This window comes from Colobus angolensis, unplaced genomic scaffold (genome assembly GCF_000951035.1).
Source record: "Colobus angolensis palliatus isolate OR3802 unplaced genomic scaffold, Cang.pa_1.0 Scaffold28, whole genome shotgun sequence".
In the NCBI taxonomy this organism is placed as follows: Eukaryota; Metazoa; Chordata; class Mammalia; order Primates; family Cercopithecidae; genus Colobus; species Colobus angolensis.
In genome coordinates this window covers 7764061-7770953 of record NW_012116043.1, presented here as the reverse complement: position 1 = coordinate 7770953, position 6893 = coordinate 7764061, and the positions used below count along the sequence as shown (strand labels likewise).

At 46.5% G+C, this 6893-nt stretch overlaps 1 protein-coding gene across 1 annotated transcript in view; it reads left to right on the top strand.

Moving 5' to 3' along the window:
* Positions 1–279: 279 nt before the first annotated feature.
* The window catches only part of MLEC (malectin), a 32720-nt gene continuing 26106 nt past the window's right edge, over positions 280–6893 (top strand). The window contains exon 1 of the mRNA XM_011948545.1: positions 280–303. The gene's annotated coding sequence lies outside the window, so the exon portion shown is untranslated. The remainder of the gene's footprint in view (positions 304–6893) is intronic.

Here is a 6893-nt window from a genome sequence, read left to right as displayed (position 1 = left end):
AGAAGAAGAAGAAGAAGAAGAAGAAGAAGAAGAAGAAGAAGAAGAAGAAGAAGAAGAAGAAGAAGAAGAAGAAGAAGAAGAAGAAAAGAAGAAGTAGTAGTAGTAGTGGTGGTCAGGGGCACAATTTCTGGTCTGGGAACAGCATATGCAAAGGCCCTGAGGTAACAGAGAGTGTGGCCCTTTTGGGAAACAAAGTGGAATTTTGTCTAACTGAGGTACTAGGTTGGAGAGAGGAGCAGAGAGAGGTGACGCTCAACAGGGAGGCAGGACCCCATCCCTCCACAGACCTTGGAGTGTGGAGAGGCTCAGATGGGAACTCTGAGGGGTGCCTTCTGGCATTAGTCAGGCCATGGCCACAGAAGCGCTGGTGCGATGAAGGGCTCATCTTTGGGGACAAATCTGTCCAGAAGATAGAAGAAAACCCAGGCAGCTGAGGGTAGCCGGGAGCTGAGGGTATGTCCCCATAGCAGTGTGGTTAAAAGCATTAGCTCTGATCAAAAAGCAGAGCCAGGCTGGGTGCAGTGGATTGCGCCTGTAATCCCAGTGCTTTGGGAGGCTGTGGTGGGAGGAGCACTTGAAGCCAGGGGTTCAAGACCCGCTTGGGCAACGTAGTGAGACCTCATCTCCACAAACAATTTTAAAAATTAGCCAGGTGTGGTCGCATGTATCTATAGTCCCGGCTACTTGGGAGGCTGAGGTGGGAGAACTGCTTGAGCCCAGGAGTTCGAGTCTGCAGTGAGCTATGATCATTCCACTGTAGTCCAGCCTGGACAACTGAGCGAGACCCCATCTCAAAAACAAACAAACAAAAATACCAGAAAGCCAGACATTAGAGACCATGGATGAGAGAACACAACATCAACCCCTGGGGTTGCTGAAGGGATCAAATCTGAATCTGATCATGCCTTGAGATCCAGCTGACAATTTGCAAAAAATCCAGGGGCAGAGAAACATGTTGAGCTGTACCATGAGGAGGACATCAGTTTTTGACATCCACAAGCTCCAAACTGGAAAAACAATACAGGTCAAATGGCTCACATTCTTCAAAGCAAATTACAAGAAAAAGAAAGAGATGGGCTGGGTGTGGTGGCTCACGCCTGTAATCCCAGCACTTTGGGAGGCCAAGGCGGGTGGATCACCTGAGGTCGGGAGTTCGAGACCAGCCTGACCAACATGGAGAAACCCCATCTCTACTAAAAATACAAAATTAGCCAGGTATGGTGGCGTATGCCTGTAATCCCAGCTACTCAGAAGGCTGAGGCAGGAGAATCGCTTGAACCCAGGAGGCAGAGGTTGCAGTGAGTTGAGATCGCACCATTGCACTCAGCCTAGGCAACAAGGGCAAAACTCTGTCCCAAAAAAAAAAAAAAAAAAAAAGATGGAGAGAGAGAACTTATAGATCAAAAGAGACTAAAAAGTATAGTGTTTTAAAAAGTGGACCTGACTAAATGACAGTATCTAGGGATGTGCACTTGGGTGAAAAAAAAAAACAAAACCAAACACAAAGAAACCCAAATGAGTCCGGGCGCAGTGACTCACATCTGTAATCCCAGTACTTTGGGAGGCCAAGGTGGGTGGATCACTTGAGGTCATGAGTTCAAGACCAGCCTGGCCAACATGGCAAAAACCTGTCTCTACTAAAAACACAAAAACTAGCCAGGCAGGGTGGTGGGTGCCTGCAATCTCAGCTACTCAGGAAGCTGAGGCACGAGAATAGCTTGAACCTGGGAGGCAGAGGTTACAGTGAGCTGAGATCGTGCCATTACACTCCAGCCTTGGCGACACAGTGAGATTCTATCTCAAAAAAAAAAAAAAAGCAACCCAAGGAAATTATTACTATAAAAGTCAGGAAAGTGGTTGCTTTTAGAGAGAAGCAGGGGAAAAGCTATGATTGTGAAGGGGCACAGAGAGGAGCTTCTGGGATGTCTGACGAAGTTCTATTTCTTAACAAGTAAGGTGATTACAAGAGTGTTTGCTGGAGTATCCCTTCATGCCCGCTGGAGGTGCCTGCTGCCTGCTTCTGCACTCCAGCTGATGGCTGCCTTTCCTACAGAGGGGACAGGGGTCTGAGTATCATGACTGAGGGATGAGCTTTGATGTTAACAAGCACATGGTTTTTGGCAGGGCAGGGTAGCCATGCCTGTAATTTCAGCATTTTGGGAGGTCAAGGCAGGTGGATCACCTGAGGTCAGGAGTTCAAGACCAGCCTGGCCAACATGGTGAAACCCCATCTCTACTAAAAATACAACAAAAATTAGCAGGGCGTGTTGGTGCGCACCTGCAGTCCCAGCTACTCAGGAGGCTGAGGTAGGAGAATCGCTTGAACCCGGGAGGCAGAGGTTGCAGTAAGCTGAGATCCCGCCACTGCACTCCAGCCTGGATGACAGAGAGAGACTCTCTCTGCCACCCCCCTCCAAGAAAAAAAGAAAAAAAACAAAGAAAAAAACACCAAAAATACCAAGTACCTAGTTTCTGACCCCAACTCTGCCACTTAAGGGAGTTAAGGGATGTACACGTATAGAATGTATGTGTGAAGGGAGTCCCTCACTATTTGTTTCTTTATTTTTAGTTTTAGTTTTTTTAAACATCAGTATTTTTTTATTTTTTTTGAGGCAAAATCTCACTCTGTCACTCCTGCTGGAGTGTAGTGGTATGATCTTGCCTCACTGCAGCCTCTGCTTCCTGGGTTCAAGTGATTCTCCCGCCTCAGCCTCCCGAGTAGCTGGGATTACAGGTGTGCACCACCACGCCCAGCAGATTTTTTGTATTTTTAATAGAGCTGCAGTTTTACCCTATTGACCAGGCTGGACTCAAACTCCAGACCTCAAGTGATCTGCCCGCCTTGGCCTCCCAAAGTGTTGGGATTACAGGCGTGAGCCACTGCGCCCGGCCATTATCTGTTATTAGTGATAATAGTATCATCTATCCTGTGGGGTGGATATGAAGAAATAACCCTTGCATAACGCTGAGTGGAGGGCCTGGCTCAGGGCCCCCACACATGCTGTTCCCTCTGCCTAGAGTGCTTTTCCCTGCACTCTTTGAATAGCTAGATCCTTCTCATTTCTGGGGTTGAACTTAAATGTCTTTTTCTTGACTTACCTATTGAAGGAAGGAAGGAAGTCACCACCACAGTTCATTTGTATTCTTCAGAGCACATATGACATCTCTGGCCTGAGATATTTATTATACAACAATACGTTTGTATTTGCTTATTGTTTGAGGCTCCTTCCCACTTACTAGAATGTAAGCTCCATGTTGGCAGAGATCATTTCTACCTTGTCCAGCATGGTATCTTCAGTGTCTAGTAGGCACTCAGCAATGATTGATTGTATCGGGCAGGCACAGTGACTCTCACCTGTAATCCCAGCACTTTGGGAGACCAAGGCAGGCTGATCACCTGAGGTCAGGAGTTCAAGACCAGCCTGGCCAACATGATGAAACCCCATCTCTACTAAAAATACAAAAATTAGCCGGGCGTGGTGGTGGGCACCTGTAATCCCAGCCACTTGGGAGGCTGAGGCAGGAGAATTGCTTGAGCCAGGAGGAAGGGGTTGCAGTGAGCTGAGGTTGTGTCACTGTGCTCCAGCCTGGGCAACAGAGTGAAACTCTATCTCAAAAAAAAAAAAAAGAAAAGGAAAAAGAAAAGAGATTTATTGTATAAATGAACAAAATCCATGAATATGTAAATAAATAATTTGTTCACTTCTGTATCATGTGTCTCTCCAGGTTGGTCTAGGAGGAACACAAGGGCACAAATCCTGTCTGGCTTGTTCTCTCCTGTGTCTCCTGAAGCCCTTGCACTGTCCAGGTGCATACAACGTACTCAGTAAATCTCATCACATGGATACGAAGCTCAGGGTGCGGTGGGGTAGCGGGATGAGGGCGATGACATTTGTGACCACAGCCCTCAGGTACAGGAAGGGCTCCAGGCCCCCTTCCTGGTGGCTCTCCTGGCCTCAGGTCTCCCTCTGCTCCAATTCCGGCTCTTTCTAAATCATTTCCTTGTGCTTCAGGGGCCTCAAAGTCACAGGCAGAGCCATGAAATGGGCAAAGGTAAAGAATTGGGAACTGGACAGACCTAGATTCTAGTTTTTTGTTTGTTTTTAGAGACAGGGTCTCACTCTGTTGCCCAGGCTGAAGCGCACTGGTGTGATGTTGGCTCAGTGCAGCTCCTGGGCTCAAGGGATCCTCCCACCTCAGCCTTCTGAATAGTTGGAACTATAGGCATGTGCCACCATGCCTGGCTAATTTTTTTGTATTTTTTGTAGAGACAGGGTTTCATCATGTTGCCCAGGCTGGTCTCGAACTCCTAATATCAAGTGATCTGCCTGCCTTGACCTTCCAAAGTTCTGGGATTATAGGCATAAGCCTCAACACCTGGCCTAGATTCTAGTTCTTGGTCATTTACAGTCGCTGAGACTTTGAGCCAATTGCTGAAGCCTCAGTTTCCTTATCTGTTCAAAGAGAGATAATAATCAAAATAACAATAATAATACATCTGCCAAATAAAGTGTTGGTGATCAGATCGGGTAACAGACATGAAAGCCCAATACACATTGAACAGTCTCATACACATGTGTTGTCCCTGTTATTAGTAGCTACAAATTCTTTTTTAAAATTGTATATATTTAAGGTGTACAACATGATGTTTTAGTATAGTAGTTACAGATTCCTGAAACAGCCATTGGGAGCCAAATTCTAGGGTAAAATTGGAGTTTTAGGGAAGGAATGTTAGGTGTCCCCCAACATCTGTTCTTCTCATCCTCCTTAGTGACAACAACTCTCAGTTTCTATGACATTTTGAATCAAGACTATATTTCTCAGCTTCCTGTAGAGCTAGGTGTGGTCTCGTGCCCATGTTCTGGCTAATGGAATATGTCTTAGTCTGTTTTGTGTTGCTATAAGAGAATACTTATGACTGGAAAATAACAATAGAAGTTTATTTGGCTCGTGGTTCTGGAGGCCGGGAAGTCCAAGAGCATGGTGCTGGCATATGGCAAGGGCCTTCACGTCACATCATCCTATGGCAGGAGGCGGAAAGGCAAGAGAGGGTGAGAACTAGTGAGCAGGAGGGGGTCCCCAAACTTGTGTATATGAAAAAGCCACTCTCATGACAACTCACTCACTCCCACTATGATGATATTAATCCAGTCATAAGGGCAGAGCCCTCATGACCTAATCACCTCTTATCAGGCCCTACTTTTCCACATTGTTGCATTGGGGATTAGGTTTCCAACACCCAGACGTTAGGGGACACATTCAAACCACAGCAGGATAGAAGCAGTTGTGTGCAACTTCTGGGAAGCATCCTCTTTAAGGAGATACCCACCTAGTCTCCTTTGCCTTCCTTCCTCCTTGCTGGCTGAAATGTGGTTTTGTTACCTGGAGCTTGAGCAGCCATTAACCATGAGGAAGAAGATGGGGAAGTGTTGAAGATGGGGAAACAACGAATTGAAGGACCCGCAGTCTCTGACAGCTTCTGGAAGCCCCCCTAAAAGCCCTGCAGTGCTCCCTTCAGATTCCTTTATAAGAAAAATAGAAGACACTTCTGTATCATTTAAGCCCTTATTACTTTGAATCTTTCTGGCACTTGGAATCAAACTTAAATAGAATAAAATTACTCTTCATAAGACTTACCAGCTATGTGCCAGGCATTGTATTAAGCCCTTTACAAATATTAACTCATTAATTATCATAATAACTTTATGAACTAGCAACACTGTTTTCTCCATTTTACAGGTAAGTCTTGGATATTTCATAGAAAGAGGAAGGAAACAGTTCTTTTTTTTTTTTGAAATGGAGTCTCGCTCTATCGCCGGGGCTGGAGTGCAGTGGCCGGATCTCAGCTCACTGCAAGCTCCGCCTCCCGGGTTCACGCCATTCTCCTGCCTCAGCCTCCCGAGTAGCTGGGACTACAGGCGCCCGCCACCTCGCCCGGCTAGTTTTTTGTATTTTTTAGTAGAGACGGGGTTTCACCGTGTTAGCCAGGATGGTCTCGATCTCCTGACCTCGTGATCCGCCAGCCTTGGCCTCCCAAAGTACTGGGATTACAGGCTTGAGCCACCGCGCCCGGCCCGGAAACAGTTCTTAAAATGTTTTCTAGGCCAGGGACAGTGGCTCACATCTGTAATCCCAGCACTTTGAGAGGCCAAAGTGCGAGGACTGCTTAAGCCCAGGAGTTTGAGACCAGCCTGAGAAACATAGCAAGACTTCATCGCTATAAAAAATAAAAGCATTAGCTCAGCACTGTGGCACGTGACTGTAGTCCCAGCTATTCGGGAGGCTGAGTTGGGAGGATTATTTGTGCCCAGGAGGTCAAGGCTGCGGTAAGCAGTGATTGTGCCACCGTACTCCAGCCTGGGTGACAGTGAGACCCTGTTTCAAAAACCAAAATAAAATTTAAATGTTTTATTTTTAGTCCCTGTATCAGTCTGTTTTCATGCTGCTGATAAAGACATACCCAAGACCAGGCACTTTACAAAAGAAAGAGGTTTATTGGACTTACAGTTTCACATGGCTGGGGAGGCCTCACAGTCAGGGTGTAAGGCAAGGAGGAGCAAGTCACATCTTACGTGGATGGCAGCAGGCAAAGAGAGAGCTTGTGCGGAGAGACTCCCATTTTTAAAAACATCAGATCTCATGAGACCCATTCACTGTTACGAGAACAGCATGAAAAATACCAACCGCCATGATTCAATCATCTCCCGCCTGGTCTCTCCCACACACATGGGAATTATGAAAGCTACAAGATGAGATTTGGGTGGGGACACAGAGCCGAACCGTATCAGTCCCTGTCTCTGTTCATTCTTTCATTCAACAAACATACACTGAGCACCTACCTTCCAGGTCCTCTGCTGGGTGTTAGGGATACAGGGAAAAAAAAAAAAAAAAAA